We start from the raw sequence: 17,459 nt of genomic DNA, 5'->3' as shown, positions 1-17,459 counted from the left end.
GGGATTTCTTTTTCCTGTATTTTTCACCATTGTATCGTAGGCACAAAGCACAGCAGCTTTAGTTATCAAGCATTTGAACTTGTTTGTTAAATGAATGAAGGTAATGAATGAATAAAAATTCTGTTGGACTGCCTATATATCTGAGCTCTAGGAGATCAAAGATTAGTTAAATTGTTAAATATTCTGAGGTGTTGGGTCATTAGGATTTTCATGCAGCTTCTTTGCTCCTCATAGCAACTTCTTTTTATGCATCTCCATTTTGGTGCAGTCACTCCAGGATTTGTCCAATCCTCCTAAAAACAATGAGCTCATTTCAAACATAGCAGTTGGCAGCAGCATCCTAGTTGACAAATACTGCCACTAATTACTATTCAAATGAGCTGCTCTCTTCACTGATGTATTTCTCAGAGCCTTGGGTCTGCTGGGCTTTCATGAAGGACATAGTGGGTCAATGGGCTGGTCACTAATGATATTCCTTCAGCACTTCATTCTCTCCTGATTATGTGAAGCAGTTCACCAATATTATTTTTAAAACGCTCACATCTCAAACTAGATTCAGTATGAGACACCACCGAGTGAACAATTATGAACAAACAATTGTTACTATCCCCAGCTGCTTGAGCTAACACACTGAATCCAAAAGCTCTGAAAAATTTACCCATTTCAGTGGATTCAGACTGATATAAAATGCTGTTCTTTTTGTCAATCAAACATCCTCAGTCTATTCCCAAATCTAATAGCATTATTTTTCTGATAAAACTTACTGAAGTTCTAAAATTCTCTTAGTGAGTCAGTCTATTATCTAATATCTAGCCAGTCTATTGGCATTTAACAGTTACCCTCCTCCACAACTGGAGGGCTTGTTTATGAATCCTTATAGGATTTTTGTCAGTATGCTTTTAGAGGGTAGCTCCCTCAGGAAAAAAAGTTATAGCATGTATCAAAGATAAACTAACAGTTCATTAAATCTATTATCTGCTTTCTGACTACACAGTTAAATAAATTTTCCTATCCCTTTTGCATATACATATGACATGGTACTAATTTTCTTCAGTAGTGTGTGAGTAGAATTGATGTGTCACATCTTGTGTACTTTCTCTATTCCCTCATTTCTATGTCTCACTGCCAGCTGGATGTCAATGCTCAGGATAAACTCAAGAGACATGCTTTGTAACAAAAACCTAAAACATGTGGCAAAGGCTTAGCATACAGGAAACAAGAAATAATAAAACTGTTATCAGAGGCTGAGGAGATGATGATCCATATTACGTAATGGCAAACATTTGGTAAAACTCTTGCTTTCAATTTCCTGGGGGAAGATCACATGTCTACTGAACTGACAGCTGTGGGGAAGAGATTGAGAAGAATCAAAGCATTAGTATCTGTTGGCTACTATTGTATCTTTTTGTGAAGAAATTATAAGAAAAAAACACATCAGGAGGGAATTGTACAGTTTGCAAGCAGGGATAATGAGAAGGTGTCTGGAAATTCATAGCCTGAAAGGGTGTAAAATCTAACTGCTTTTGACCTCCTAACAGTGGGTATGATGATGAAAAAACCTTGAGCAACAAAATCATACAAAAACATAACCATGCACAGGAAACATTCTTTCTAATAATGATGAAGTAATAGGTAAAACAGTTGTCTTCTTAAACAATTAAAAACTGAAGAGAGCATAAGAAAGAAAGAGAAAAGAAGAGATGAAGAGACAAAGACTGTATAACCCTCTCAATAGATGCAGTAATTTTTTTCTTACAAATTCAACACATACTCATAAAAAAACCTAACCAATCTAGAAATAAAAGAGAAGTTCCCCCAAAATAATGAGGGGCATAAAAAAAACAGGGACATCTGGGGGGCTCAGGTCATGATTCCAAGCTCCTGGGATAGAGCACTGTTTGGGGCTTTCTGCTCAGCAGGGAGTCTGCTTCTCCCTCTCCTTCTGCCCCTCCCCACCATTCCTGTGCACTCTCTTCCTGCTCTCTCTCTCTCAAGTGAATAAAAAAAATCTAAAAAAAAAAAACAACTAACAATATACTTTGTGATAAAAGACTAAGTGCTTTATTTCCTCCTATAATCAAGAGCAAGGCAAAAATGCATATGCCTTCACCACTTCTATCCAAGATTCAAGAAAACAAAACAGAAAAATCTTACAGATTGGAAAGGAGAAAGCAAAAAAGAAGGAAAAATAGTATTTGCATATGATATGATTGTCTACATATCAAATATCAAAGGTACTAGAAGTAATTGATAGTTTATGAAGGTCACAGAACACAATCTTGATATAAAAATCAATTGTATGTTTATATACTAACAATTAAAACTTAGAATATGAAATATAAACAATACCACTTACAATAGTATTAAGAATATGAAATGTTGGGAGAGAAATTTAATTAAACAAAAGCAAAACCTGTAAGTTGAAAACTACAAATAAAGCTCAGATAACTTAAGGAAGACCAAAAGACATGGAAATATATACCATATTCATGGATTGAAAAGCATATTATTATTATATTTCTTCTCATAAAATTGATCTATAAACTCAGGGAGGGGATCCCTGGGTGGCTCAGCGGTTTGGCACCTGCCTTTGGCCCAGGGCGTGATCCTGGAGTCCCGGGATCGAGTCCCATGTCAGGCTCCCGGGTGGAGCCTGCTTCTCCCTCTGCCTGTGTCTCTGCCTCTGTCTCTCTCTCTCTCTCTCTCTCTATGTCTATCATAAATAAATAAATAAATAAATAAATAAATAAATAAATAAATCTTAAAAAAAAAAAAAAAAACTCAGGGAAATCCTGGTCAAAATCCCATCTGGGTTTGTGTGTGTGTGTGTGTTGTTTTGTTTTTATTACTTTTTAAATTTTTATTTATTTTTTTGTTTTTATTTTTGGTAAAATTTTGATGAGTTCATTTAAAAATTTATAGGCATATGCAAATGAACCAAATAGCAGAAACAATTTTTTTAAAATAAAAACAGAATTAGAGTAATTACTATACATCATTTGAAGACTTACTACAATGTCATAGGAAACAAGACAGTTGTGGTATTGACATATGGATAGATGTTGGACAGAATAAAGATAGAAAGATAGATGATAGATGATAGATAGATAGATGATAGATAGATAGATAGATAGATAGATAGATAGATAGATAATAGAAAGTCTATGGTCTTTTTACATATCAAAATTTTTCCAAGGTTATTCAAGGGAGAAAGGATGTTCATTTTGTTAAAGTAGTGAAATTAACAGATGATATTCATATGCAAAATAATAATTCTACCATACACCTCACTGTACACAATAGGTTGATCCAAAGTGTACCACTAGGGATGCCTGGGTGGCTCAGTGGTTTAGCGTCTGTCTACCTTTCACCCAGGGTGTGATCCTGGAGTTTCAGGATTGAGTCCTACATCTCCCTCTGCCTATGTCTCTGTCTTCTCTCTGTGTCCCATGAATAAATAAATAAAATATTTTTAAAAAGTAGACCACTGATTTAAACGTAAGAGCTAAAACAATTAAATTTTGAGGAACAATTATATGAGAAAATGAGGAGGGCAATGATATATTTGATAAACACAAATAGCATAAACCATAAAAGACTGATATACTGGAGTTATTTATGTCAAAAACTTCTGCTCAATAAAGTACTCTTCTATAGACGTTGAAAGGCGAATCACTGACTAGGAGAAAATATTTGCAATATAAAGTTTGACAATGAACTTTTTTTTTCAAACTATATATTCAGAACTCTGTAGCTCAATAGTACAAAGCAAGGGTACAAAATATTTGAGGAGACATTTTATACGAGAAGATAAAAGAAGATATATAAGCACATAAAAAGACATACAGCATAATCACCACTAAAAGGAAATAAACATTCCAATAAAATCACTACACACTTTTCAGAATAACTAAAATTACCAAGACTGAAGATATCACATGTTGGAGAGAATAGCTGAAGCTCATAAATTGCTGGTGGGAATATAAAACCATACAGTCATGTTAACAGTTTCTGGTAAAGTCAAGAAAGTGACTCCCATACTTATAATATTTATCACTCCCATACTTATCAAAAAGAAATAGAAATACTCTCCTATTAAACTCTGCATGGTCATGGAGCATCACAGCCAACACTGGAAACAACACAAATGTCCAACAAGAGGATAATGGAGAAGCAAACTTCAGTATATCTATATGATGAGATACTACTCCACAGAAATATGATCAACTACTGATACACAAAATATCAAAAGGTATCTCAAAATCATTAGGTTGAATACAAGAAACCAGGTACAATATAATGTATACTGTAAGATTCCTTTTATAAGAAATTCTAGACAAAATAAAATAATCTCTAATGATAGAAAGCAGGTCAGCAGTTGCTGTCAGCTGGGCGTGGAGCAGAGTTTGACTGCAAATTTGCACAAGGAACTTTTTGATGTACCAGAAATGTCTTCTGTCTTATGTCTTATGTTACAACTGTGTCATTGGTTACTTTGTAAATATCATCAAATTGTACATAAAATTGGTAAGTTTAAATGTATGTAAATTACAGCTTGAGAGGTGATGGAAAATGCAGCTTTGTAGCAGAGATGATCAAGTGTGTAGCCTTTCCATTAGATCTTAGTAGCTTCAGTGCAGCCACATTAATTAAAAAGTTAGGAAACGAAGGTGAGAAAACAAAGAAATAAAGCAGATTTAAGACTAGATGCAACAATGCAAGTATGATTATTAATGTGCATAACAAATTAAGTACACCAGAAAGCTGCAAATGTTCTGAAGGAGTAATTTTGCAAAAGAGCAAAAAGAAAGTCATGGGACAGACTGAAAATTATTTAACTTTGTGTGACTTGTAATAAGCTTTGGTATTCTAACCTTTCATCCACAGGAATCAGTCTTTAAAAAAACTATTTAAAAATAGATTTTACTTATTTATTCATGAAAGACACAGAAAGAGAGAGGCAGAGACATAGGCAGAGGGAGAAGCAGGCTCCTCATAGGGAGCCCAATGTGGGACTCGATCCCAGGACTCCGGGATCACAACCTGAGCCATAGGCAGATGCTCAATGAGTAAGCCAACCTAGGTGCCCCTAAAAAACAAACAATTTCCTAAGAGAACATTATTCTAGATTCAGACATTGCCATGGAGCGTGATGAATAAGACAGGCCTTCTAGAAGGTAGTACCAGGGTCACAAAGATTATTTCCCCTCTTCCAGGGAGAGGCCTTCCTAGTGTCTCCAGAGGGGATTTCCAAATGGCTGCAGAAGAATAATAAGTGTCTCCTATTCTTTTTTCTATATATATTGTGTATATAATTCTGTATGTGGGAGGGGAAAGTTGGTGTTTTCAGTTTGTGGGCAGCCAGATCACAAGGAATCCTTGTCAGAACAAATGGAGAAAACTGTTCAAGTTCAGAAGATCCTGGATTTTGAGTAGATACAATGATTAGATTGGATTTCAGATTTGCTCCCTTGGGGATGGAATTAGTGTAGACTTAAATACATTCACATTTTCCAAGGTATTTGATTCAGGGCTGAGAATCTGGGCCTGAACTCCCAGTCACAACCTGGTTTCCTTACTTCATTCCATTCATTCCAGCATCTAATCTCCATTGTGTTCCTACCTGGCCCAGGCTCTGTGCTGCACATTTTGGGAGATAGAAATGAAGATGACACAATATTACTCTCCAGCAACTGCCTCTGCAGGAGGATAGTTTGTGAGCTAGTAATTGCATGATGGTTCATTTGCTTTGAAGAACATATTTATGTATTGATAGGCAGAGAAGTGAGCTCTATTACGGGTGAAGTAGTCTTCCCCAAATGGAGAAACCAGAGTGTGGATTTAGAGAATACATGAAGATCACGAGAGTGGGAGGATCCCCATTTAACTATCCTCGGGAAGCTCCATGTGGATGTTTATCATAGAAGTTGTTCATTTACTCCTCCAACAAACCCAAATCCTCCTTGTATGCTGGTTGCCATGTTAGGGATTGTATTAGTTTTCTATTCTTCTGTAACAAACTACCACAAACGTAGTGGCTTAAAATAACCCAGATTTATTAATTTATAAATTATAGGATTATAGGTAAGAAGTATGACAAGGTCTTGCTGGACTAAGATCAATGCGTCAAATGGTCTTAATTCCTTTCTGGAGGCTTTCTAGGACAAAATACATTTTATCACATCTTTGAGTTTCCAGAATGGCCTCATCCCCTAGCTTGTGATGTCCTTCAACCATCTACAAAGCCAGCAATGGCAGGCCAAATCCTCTGCATATCACATCATTCTGAATTCTTCTGCTTCCCTTCTCTACTTCAAAGGACCCTCATGATTATATTGGACTCACCTGGAAAATCCAAGATAACCTCTCCATTTCAAGGTCCTAGTTTGATCTCATCGGCAACGTCCCATGTAGCATAGCATATTCACAAGTTCTGGGGATTAGGACATGGACAGCTTTAGGGGCCACAATTCTGGCTACCACAGGTACAACTCTACAGCGTTCATCTTCACCACTGACATACGCAGTGGTGTCTGACTCTGACTGGCTCCCCACATTCCAGTTAGCGGCTTCATTGACCAAATCATCAGAATTTAAATATTGCGCTCTCTCTCCTCCATGTCTCAAGCAAGGGGCTGTTTTGAGAAGTTAATCTCTTTCATAATTCTCATTTTAAAGATGAGGTGACTGATATTCTGAAAGTTTAATTAACATACCCAAGGTCACAGGTGACAAGAGAAGAATATTGTTAAAATTCAAAGCTCATGACTGCAGGTCTATTCATTTCCCAGAGCAAGATTTTGTCAGGTCTCATATATAAATTGAGTTCATTTTAATTCTGAAAAAAATATCCCATTATTTAATAAGAGGCTAATTTAAGGAAACTTATATAAAAAACCTAGCCACTCTTTCTCTTATTTCACTAGGAGAGCACCTTCAAACATTCAGTGCAAAGATTGCAATGAGCAAGAAACCCTGCTATTCAACTCAATGACAGCAGACTATTACTCACTTCCAAATGACTGGTACGTGGTGATGCATCTGTTCACCCCGGAAAATCTCTTCCATGCATGTCTCTAAATCTTCTCTATTCTAAATAAATTGCCTGAAGATGAGTTTATTATCATTTTACTGCATGTTCCAAGTAACATTCAAACAGGTCAGTGAAAGGAGTTATTTTGTCACTGCTAAAGAGTCCCTCCCCCACTATTAATTATTTTTCTATTCGTAGTGTGTCAGTACAGAACTCAATTTCTTTAGGACCATTACTTATGGTAGCTACCAAATAAGATTGATTTATCGAACTGGTTCCAGAGGAGCTACGCATATAGAGCACTCTGCAAACAGACGATGATCCATACAACCTAATTGCAGATGTACAGATGATGTCTGTAAGGTGACGGCATGGCGTGGGTCATTGGACAAGGAGGCAGGCTGAGTCACACAGCTAATAAGTAGGAGAGCCCAGAATCGAACCCAAAGCTCACATTATCTCAATGACATTGTGCTGCACAAACTCTGTCAAATATTAGAAGGGAAACTTGCTAGTGTTTTAAGCCACTGTAAGATGTATCTAAGCCTTACAGGTTTAATGTTAACAGAGGTAAAATGTGGAAAAACCAAACAGCTCAGCCCAGCACCACAAAGTCAAAGTTGTGATTCAAGAGACAGATATTCCAGAAAGATCCAAACCTTTTTTTTCACGTTAAATAAACCCTGACAAAAGACACATGCTCCAAGTGTCCTGGTCTTAAGTGCTAAATGCTAAAGGCAGTCAGGCAACACAGATGCAAGAAGCTTTAAAAGCTTTTGCAGTCTGAAGTGGTAACCTTTGGGTATGATGGTGAGGCTGACAGTCCGCGGAAACCCAGCACATCCCCTCAACCGCCTGTGTTGCCCTTCGCTGCACACTAAGTGCCTACTCTGAGCTCCTCTGGCCATTACATAAAGCTTTTTAGGAAACATCACTCCAGACAGATGTTTAACCCCTGGCTCTAAGGGGACTACACGGCGAGTTGTGGGTCTTTTGATTAATTTTACATGTAAGTGCAATGCTAATGTGGTCTGACATCCAGGCCTTCACAGCCAGACGGTCTCGTTAAGTAAACAAAGTAGTTCGAGTAAATCTTTGCAGAAAGTTGTCTGTGCACAGGATGCACTGCCTTCCTGGTCTTGAAGGAGAAATGGCTCTTCCTTTCGCTCAGTGGCCTCCAGAAGTGACCTGGTCAATATTTATCCCAAACCTTTATTGATACACTTGTGATACTCCGCCTCATCTTTAACAGCTTGGGTGTAATATGAAATACTTAAAGACCAATGGAAATTCAAGTGCCACGATAGTTAAGATGATAGAGGGACATTTGTGCTGTGATTACAATGGGTGACAATATTGCTCAGATAGAAATTAAACTACATAGTCTACGTCCATTGGCCTTAGATTATTTTTTTAAATTTACCAATTGGCCAACATTAAATGGGATATTTGGGATATTACTTTTATTTTTTTTCAGATTTTATTTATTTATTCATGAGAGACGCACACACACACAGAGAGAGAGAGAGAGAGAGAGAGGCAGAGACACAGGCAGAGGGAGAAGCAGGCTCCATGCAGAGAGCCAGATGTGGGACTCGATTCAGGGTCTCCAGGATCACACCCTGGGCTGAAGGTAGTCCTAAACCGCTGAGCCACCTGGGCTGCCCGAGATATTATTTTTAAAAAGAAAAGAGTGTGTGGTGATTTTGAGAAAAACTCATGAATAATATCCCATTTGTAAATATCAATATCAGAAAATTTCCTTCTGGTTTTGTAGATAAACTATTTCAAATTATTTCTCTTCTCCTTAGGCATGACAAGAACAGCCAGGGGGATTTCTTTCTTTCTTTCTTTCTTTCTTTCTTTCTTTCTTTCTTTCTTTCTTTCTTTCTTTCTTTCTTTCTTTCTTTCTTTTTCTTTCTTCTTTATTTCTTTCTCTCCTCTTTCTTTTTCTTTCTTTCTTTCTTTCTTTCTTTCTTTCTTTCTTTCTTTTTCTTTCTTTCTTCTTTCTTTCTTTCTTTCTTCTTTCTTTGTTTTCTTCTTTCTTTCTTTCTTTCCCCCTCTCTTTTTTTTTTTTTTAACAAAATTAATTTGAAAGCATTGGGAAAAGAAAAAAAAGAAAAAAACAAGGCAGCCAGGACTTAAAGGATCAAAGTTTTAGAAGAACAAAATATATAGATAAAATTCCAACCATCAGTACAACTTTTCTCTTGGGGGCATTTGCTAACTCACAAGTGGAAGTATAGAGGCTGAGAGCTGAGCAGGAGCTAGCGGGAACAGAACTTAGAAATTAAGAGAGGAGAAATCCTGGTAAACACCACCAGCTCCACAGAGATGTCTGTAGTCCTGTATTAAAGAGAGGGAACGCAATCCCAGTAAACACTAGGACCCTCCAACAAATCAGATTCAAGATTGGATTCAAGGTTCCATTCCTATCATATGCTTTCTAGAAGCAAAAATCAATAATACTATGAAGCCTAACAAAAAACCTTGAATTCTCTGAGTGAATAATAAAAATTAGTAAAATTTTGTTCTTATCAAGAATATTTATTTTCCAGTAATAATGAAACAAATGAAAATAATAATGTTTATTTTTTTTGGAGCCCCTGACACATGTCCAGGTTTTTTAGGATCTTGGTTTTATGTAAGCTATCTCTAACTCTTTCATCCCACATTTGCAAATTAAGAATTATTTGTGTCCGATCGCAAGATAGATTCACAGATGTTATGTGACTTAACAAAATTCCACACAGCTATTACATGCCCGAGTTAAGATTTAAATTCTGAACTGCCTGGTTTTAACAAACACTTTCTGGAGTCAAGTGGGTATGGATTTTCATGCAATGCATGAAAGGGTTACTTTAACAGAGAAAGCAGAGAAGTCAATTTGGAACTTTGGATGTATTTTTGAGGACACTATGTCCTGTGAAAAGTAGACATCTTAGGTGTTTTTTCCTTGGAATTTGGAGAATTTTCTAAATTGCTTAAGAATGTCTCTTAAAATAAACATTAAAAATAAAAATGGAATAAATCATTCAGAAAATATTTACTGTTTATTATTTATTAGGTATTCTTTTATGTTTTAGACCTATAGCAATAAACAAAATAGACAAAATCCCTAGCCTGATATAGATTAGATTCTATTGGAGTGGACAGTTAATAAATAGACAAATACAAATAGAATTTAGTGAGTCATCAGTACTGAATTGATATTTATGGCCCAATTAATGTGATTGGTTGAAAGCCTATTTAGATTAGGTTTAACAATTTGATGAAAGCTATTAGAGACACAATGTAGAGACCAGGAAACTATGGAATTCAGGAGATACGTGGGAAGTTAATGTGTTGGACAAAGTAGTGCTTCATCCATTCTTCCACCCAAAATTCTTTTTTTTTAATTTTAAGTCTTAATAGTGGGATGCAATGGCTTCTCTGTGATTCTAGACAAGGCTTGAATGTGGATGATATTTAAAAATGAGAACTGGGGATCCCTGGATGGCTCAGTGGTTTAGTGCCTGCCTTCGGCCCAGGGCGTGATCCTGGAGACCCAGGATTGATTCCCACATCGGGCTCCCTGCATGGAGCCTGCTTCTCCCTCTGCCTGTGTCTCTGCCTCTCTCTGCGTTTCTCGTGAATAAATAAATAAAATCTTAAAAAAAAAAAAGAACTGTTGCATTATAGGTTTCCTAGCCAATGAATGAAATAAAGAAGGGACAACAGACAGGCTCCAGCACCAATATTCTTTCATCTATATAATGTTTTTGTGAAACAATCAAAATTTTAACTTTTTACCCAGTTGTGTAGGCATCTGTGCCAAAAGCATGAGAGAAACACAGTCCTGAGGTAATTGCCTCATTAAATGGACATCTGTCTGCAACACTCCCTCATAGGTCACAAATCATTTTAAAGGCTGAAGAAAAAGGATGTGCGTGGATTGAGATTTAACACAGCATTATTTGTAGTCATAAAAATCTCCATAGTAAGTTTTGTGCTAGAACCAGCCATTTGAGGATGCTTATGCATACGATATATTTTTTTTTCTAAAGTTTTATTTATTTATTGAGGCAGGACTCAATCCCAGGACCCCGGGATCACAACCTGAGCCAAAGGCAGACGCTCAACTACTGAAATACCCAGGTGCCCCTGAAAAAGATGTATTTATCCCAAGCACTATGTTTTCTAAACAGACCTCCTTTGCTAATCAATGTCTATAGAGTCCCAAGTATCACCTAAATTCCAGTTCCATAAATTCATCAACATTTCTTCCAATCCCAGGCTGGAATTTTATGGTGATAACAACTTCATTTTATCTCGAATTTGAGTGCAAATAATTCAGACTAATTGAATAGTTAACCACATACAGAAGTCATTTCACTGAAGAGACTGCTGGTTGTTAAAAAGTGTGAGAATATTGTAGCTACAAAAACCTTTTCTACATATACTACTGTGCCCTGCACCCACTTTCCTTAACATACAACCCTTTGAAACATTCTCTACCTGAAACATTCACCCATACGGTATTCAGGAATTTAAATCTGAAAATTGTCATAACAAAAAGGGGAGTACATTTCTTCTAGAATACTTGCATTTAAAAAAATCAAAATGTCAAATATCAAAGCATGAGTTATGTGGTGTTCTGATAGTGGTGATGAAAAAACTGGACTTTGGGGAATTTCTTTATTAGTTAAGAATGTTGCTCCATAGCCTGAAACAGTGGTTCCAGAGCAACGATGGTTTTATCAGTTTAGTTAGATATAAGATGCCTTGCTTCTCTACAATGATGGGAGAATTTATTGTTTGGTTGTTTGGTATAACAGATGTTTTCCAGATAGCCTATCTATATCCTTACTTTTAATTTCTATTGGAAAGTTTTTCTAAAATTGCATTTCACACATTTCCAGCTACTTAAACTGAGAGTCCTAAACCATAATTTAATCTTTACTTGATTTTTTTTTCAAGACAATAATCAGGAAAACATTTTTTAAAGGTTTTTCAGCTTTTTGGTGCCTACATTAAATATCACACAAACACAGAGGCACAGACACACAGACACAACCAGATACACACTTTAATTTAATTTACTTTTTCTAAAGATTTTATTTATTTATTCATGAGGCAGTGGGAGAAGCAGGCTCTCCACAGGGAGCCTGATGTGGCATTAGATCTCAGGACCCCAGGATCACAAGCTGAGTCAAAGGCAGACGCTCAACCACTGAGCCACCCAGGTGTCCCATAGACACTTTAATTTCAAACAAATATGTTTAAAATGCTATTTCCCTATATGTTAACTGACTTGAATTTGAATAAAATCTAAAAAGAAAAAAAAATCACTTCCCAGTATCAAGTTATCCACAGTTACTTCTCACTAGTCTCAAGGAATCAGAAACTCTAGCACCTTCTTTCCCCTTAATACCTAATATCTCAAGATGCCATAAGAATTATTTCTAAGCCACTTAACTAAGATATTATGTGAGAATTGTTCTGGGTAAGTTTCTTTAATAATTATGTGTTGTTCCAGTTAATATTAAAGTCAGCCTACAGTCTGTATCTATGTTCTATTATTCAACATAGCTTTATAGAGTTAGTATTTTGTTAACAAATTTTAGTAACTTTGAATTAAAAATTGCTTATGTTAAACCCGATTATATTCAAAACTCCATTCATAAAAAGCCAATTTTTCTATTCTATTGTTTCTTTTTAAAAGAATTAATCAAATAGCAATATTATGGACTGAATCATGTTTCCCCAATTCATCTGTAGAAGTCCTAAGGGCATTGTGGAAATAGAGCCTTCAAGGAGGGAATGAAGGTGAAATGAAGTCATCAATGTGGGACCCTAATCTGATAGGATGGGACTGATGTCCTTATAAGAAAATGAAGATACACCAGGTCTTCTCTTCTAGCACACAGAGGACAAGCCATATAAAGACAGACCAAGAAGGCTGAAAGGGAAGTCTCACCAGGAACCAACTCTGTTGGCACCTTGATCTTGGACTTCTATCCTCCAGCACTGTGAGAAAATACATTCCTGTAGTTAAGCCACCCAGTCTCTGGTATCTTGTTACAGCAATCCACACTTACTTATACTATCAACAATTAACTCTTTTTCCCAATTGCTGATTTGCTTCTCTGAAATCAGCAAACCAATGAGTTACAAATTAAGATAAAATCAATAGTGTCATAGAAATCAGTCCAGGGAATCTTTCATGAGGGACATAAGAATTACTTTGGATACTTTCCCTATATTTTTTTTTCCCATTATGGGATGCTAAAATGTGCCTTTATATCAATGGGTCTTGAGATTCTACAGTATAATAAAATCCACTCAATGGTTCAGTTTATTTCTTAAAATGTGTTTTGCTATTTGGAACCATAGTTCTAGTTTGTGGTTGTAAAGAAAAATGTGGGGAGAACCCTGGGAAGAAGGCCTAATTGTTGCCAAAAGTAAGGGTCTCTGTTGCCTCAGAGTTTAACAACAACAGCTTGGAATTGAGTTCTGAACCTCTGTGGGGAATTCCTTCAGTCTCATCTACATGAAAGACTTATTGTCCCTGCATGGACTATTGCCATGCTCCATGGCAGGACTGAGAAAGAGTTCATATAATGGAGGAAACAAAAACAAAATATTTGTGTAAGGTCTTTCTCTATGCATTTTACCTTGCCATGTGAAGGCAAGAAAGAATCAAAGCACATCGGTCATGATTATCTAAAGAATACAAGACACTGTACTAGAAATCAAGATGAAGACAGAAGAAATGCTCAAGAAGTAGCCCATGTGCATATTGTGGCATTACAAAACAAGTACTTTACCAGTATTAGAGCATAAGTAGGCCCTGGATGTCTTCTGATCCAGTCATTTGTAGATATAAGAAAACTGAAAAACTAAAATTCAAATGACTTATTCAAGTTTCCATATTCTCCTTGAATAGGGTTATGATCAAAAGTGAGCCTCAAAAAAAAAAAAAAAAAGTGAGCCTCAGATTCCAAGTTAGAGTCTTCTAATGAAAGAATGTGGAATGGCTCTCTCAAATTTTAATATCCTCAGGAACAAGCCAGAAGTTCCTGTACCTGCTGCCCCCGTTACTCACCTAGATCCAACCTCCACCTTATTTTCTCCATCCTGCCATCCATCCACTCCCCTTGCTGCTGCCTGCATTGTGGTCTTGAGAACTATTTCAGGCTTCTACCTGAAACTCCCTCACTTTAATTTCTTAATCAGCTCTTATTAATTGTCAGGACTTTTTGTGATAAGTATGTAAACCAATAAGAGCTAGTTAATCACTTATAAAGTAAAACGATGCATCAGAGACCCATGAGCAAGAACGTTGCAGGATTTCAGTACATGCTGTCAGTAAGAACTGAGAAGTGAATCTGGCTTTTTGCCTCTCATCTGCTTTATTTCATGTAGACTGGAAAAAGTAATAACAGGATGAGTTTTTAAATTTATTTTAAGGGGAAAAGATGCATTTGTGCAATCTTTTTCTTTTTCAGTTTTATTGAGTTATAATTGACAATATTGCACTGTATAACTTTAAGGTATATAGCATGATGACTTGCTATACATATGCAATGAAATAATTACCACAATCAGTTTAAACAATCTTAATGGGTTTATTAAAAAGCATACACGTGATAGAGAAACTAAACTACAATAGGTATTTATCTAGATTTCCAAGGAGTAATGCTGCTTATTGAAAGCTGCATTTCAGAAAACACATCTGCGTAGGTTGAAGATACTATTATAAGAGACTGGGAGTAAATAAAAACTACTTTTAGCCGTTTAGACATGAAACAAATAGTTATCATGGGATAATACCTATAAAAACCTGGGTAAGTGGTGAATTAAGCAAGTCCCTTAATGGGAAAGTTACTTGTGCCATGGTAGGGAGATGATGGGGATAGATAGACATGTTTGTAGCTATAGATCACAGTCTTTAAAACAACAATCTTCAAGAATCTTAAGTAGTATGTTTTATAACCTAGAGATTTTCCTCCTAGAAATTTATCCTAAGGAAATACCTATGTAATACCCTTCCTAAGGAAACAACCAGATATGAATTATGGGTTTTTATAGCCACATTTATCAAAAGGGTGGTAGTTCACATTAATGGTTTATTGCTAAATAGGCTCTCACTGGAGGTTATTGAGGAGAAATTTTACCAGAGCATTACCCATTATCCAACCTGGAGGACAGAGAGAGAAACATTTCTCCCAATCCAGCCCTCTCCAGCCTTCCTGTCTCACTTATGGGGCTAAAGAAAAAAGTTAAAAAAACATTATTAAGGTCATAGCGCATCACTTCCACCAGGGACTAACCTTACTTCTAATTAGCAGGCAGTGTGTCCTCTTTTGTTCCTGGCTTCTTTTGTTCAATTTTAGGTTTGTGAGATTTATTCTGTTCAAATTGTAGATATTCATATTACCCATATTATCATTCTGTGCCATGGTTAATCTTTCATTTTTATCACTGAATAGTATTCTGTTGTGTGAATTAAAAAAAAAATCAATTCTACTCTCATTGGGCAGGTGAGTTGACTCTAGTTTGAAGCTATTAAGAATAATTGTCTTACGGGCATTCTAAATCATCCTTTTTTATGAACATGTGCCACATTTCTGTTGCCTCTGTCCCAAGTACTGGAACTACAGGATCATAGAGTATGAAATTATTCAGTTTATGTAGATACTATTAAATAGCTTTCCAAAGTAATTTTACTCCCATTGGCAATTATGAGAGTTGCAATTTGCTTCATATCCTTGCCAAGATTGGATATTTACTGTCATTCTCTGATAGTTTAGATTTCTGAGAGTTGGATGTGGAATCACATTTCCCCAACAATTGATAGAGTGCATTGGTATTTGGCTTTGTTAAGTGCATGTTCAAGACATGTGCTTATTTTTATTTTTTCAATTAGGTCATCTGTTTCTTTTTGATACAGGAGTCTTATTTGGGTTTTCTGTTTTGTTTTAAGTGTATCCATATTGTATATGAGCTCATGGTTAAATAGCTCTATCTACATATCTATATCTATAAATATCTATATTGATTTTCACTCATTTAATGGTACCTTTTGATAAACAATAGTTTTCAATTTCTTCATTAATTTTTATTTTAAGATAAAATTAATCAATTTTATCTTTTGTGATTTAATGTTTTCTATTGTCAAGAGACTTTTTAAGCAAGTAATGTTGTTTATTTCAAGGCCACAAAGGTGTTTTCTAAATTCTCCTCTAAACGTTTTATATTTTATTCTTTATGTTTAGATCAGTAATCCATCTGGAATTGATTTTGAGTATGGTATGAGATAGGTGTTCAGAATCATTTTTTCTCTAATGGAGATTAATTGATTCAGCAACACGTATGGTATAATTCATAATAATTTAGTATATTCTATTAAACTAAAATGCAGACTTTGTTGTATTCAGGAAATGAAATATGTTTGGATAGGTTTCTATATGCTTCGGTTGATCCTATTAGTCAATATATCTATCTTTGTGCCAATAACACTCTGTTTTAATAGCCATAGTTTTATAATAGTGTATAGGAAAAACTCACTGTTTTTTCCTTACACACTCCTGCAGAACACTTTTGTGACCAGAAGTGTGGATTTCTCACATTGATCAATTTCCAACTCCATCTGGTGTCCTACAATTCATCTCTGACACCAACCGGACTTAGTACAGACCCCACAGGTAAAGGGCTCAGCCCCAGAACACTGTGCTCCATTTCAGATGGCAATTATATAGTAGGTCCCAAGTTGACCACAACTTTTTTTCTACCTGACTAGAAATTGTAGATTACCACAAACCCCACCTTAGGTATAATAATTTGCTAGAGCAACTCACAGAACCCAGGAAAACAGTTTGTTTTATTTTACTAATGACTTATTATAAAGATTATTTTAAAAGATACAAATGAGCAGCATGATGAAGATTTACATAGGGTAAGATCTGGAGGGATCCCAAACACAGGAACTTTTTTCTGTCCTTACAGTTGGAGTGTGTCACCTTCCTGGCTTCCAACCCAGAAGCTCCAGAATCCTGTATTTTCTAGATTTTCATAAAGTTTCATCATGGAGACATGATCACTTATCAATTCACTTCCCATCTATTTTTCCCTCTCCAGAGAATAGAGGTGAGACTAAAAGTACCAAGTTTCTAACTATGCTTGATTCTTCTGGCTACCAGCTAACCTCCAAGAACCTACAAGATTTGCAAAATTAGCACAAAGATGCTCCTGTCACCTGAAAATTCCAAGGGATTTAGAATATCTATGTAAGACACCAAGATCAGTGGCCAAATATTAGAACAAAAAGCACTCTTATTGCTTAGGAGATGACAAGGGTTTTAGGAACTCCGTGTCAAGAACAAGCGTCAAAGATCAATTGTTACCAGAAACCAGGGATATATAGAGAGAGATAAAGATTGAC

The sequence above is a fragment of the Canis lupus genome, chromosome 9, assembly GCF_048164855.1.
Source record: "Canis lupus baileyi chromosome 9, mCanLup2.hap1, whole genome shotgun sequence".
Lineage (NCBI taxonomy): Eukaryota > Metazoa > Chordata > Mammalia > Carnivora > Canidae > Canis > Canis lupus.
Note: the sequence above shows the minus strand (reverse complement) of the source record.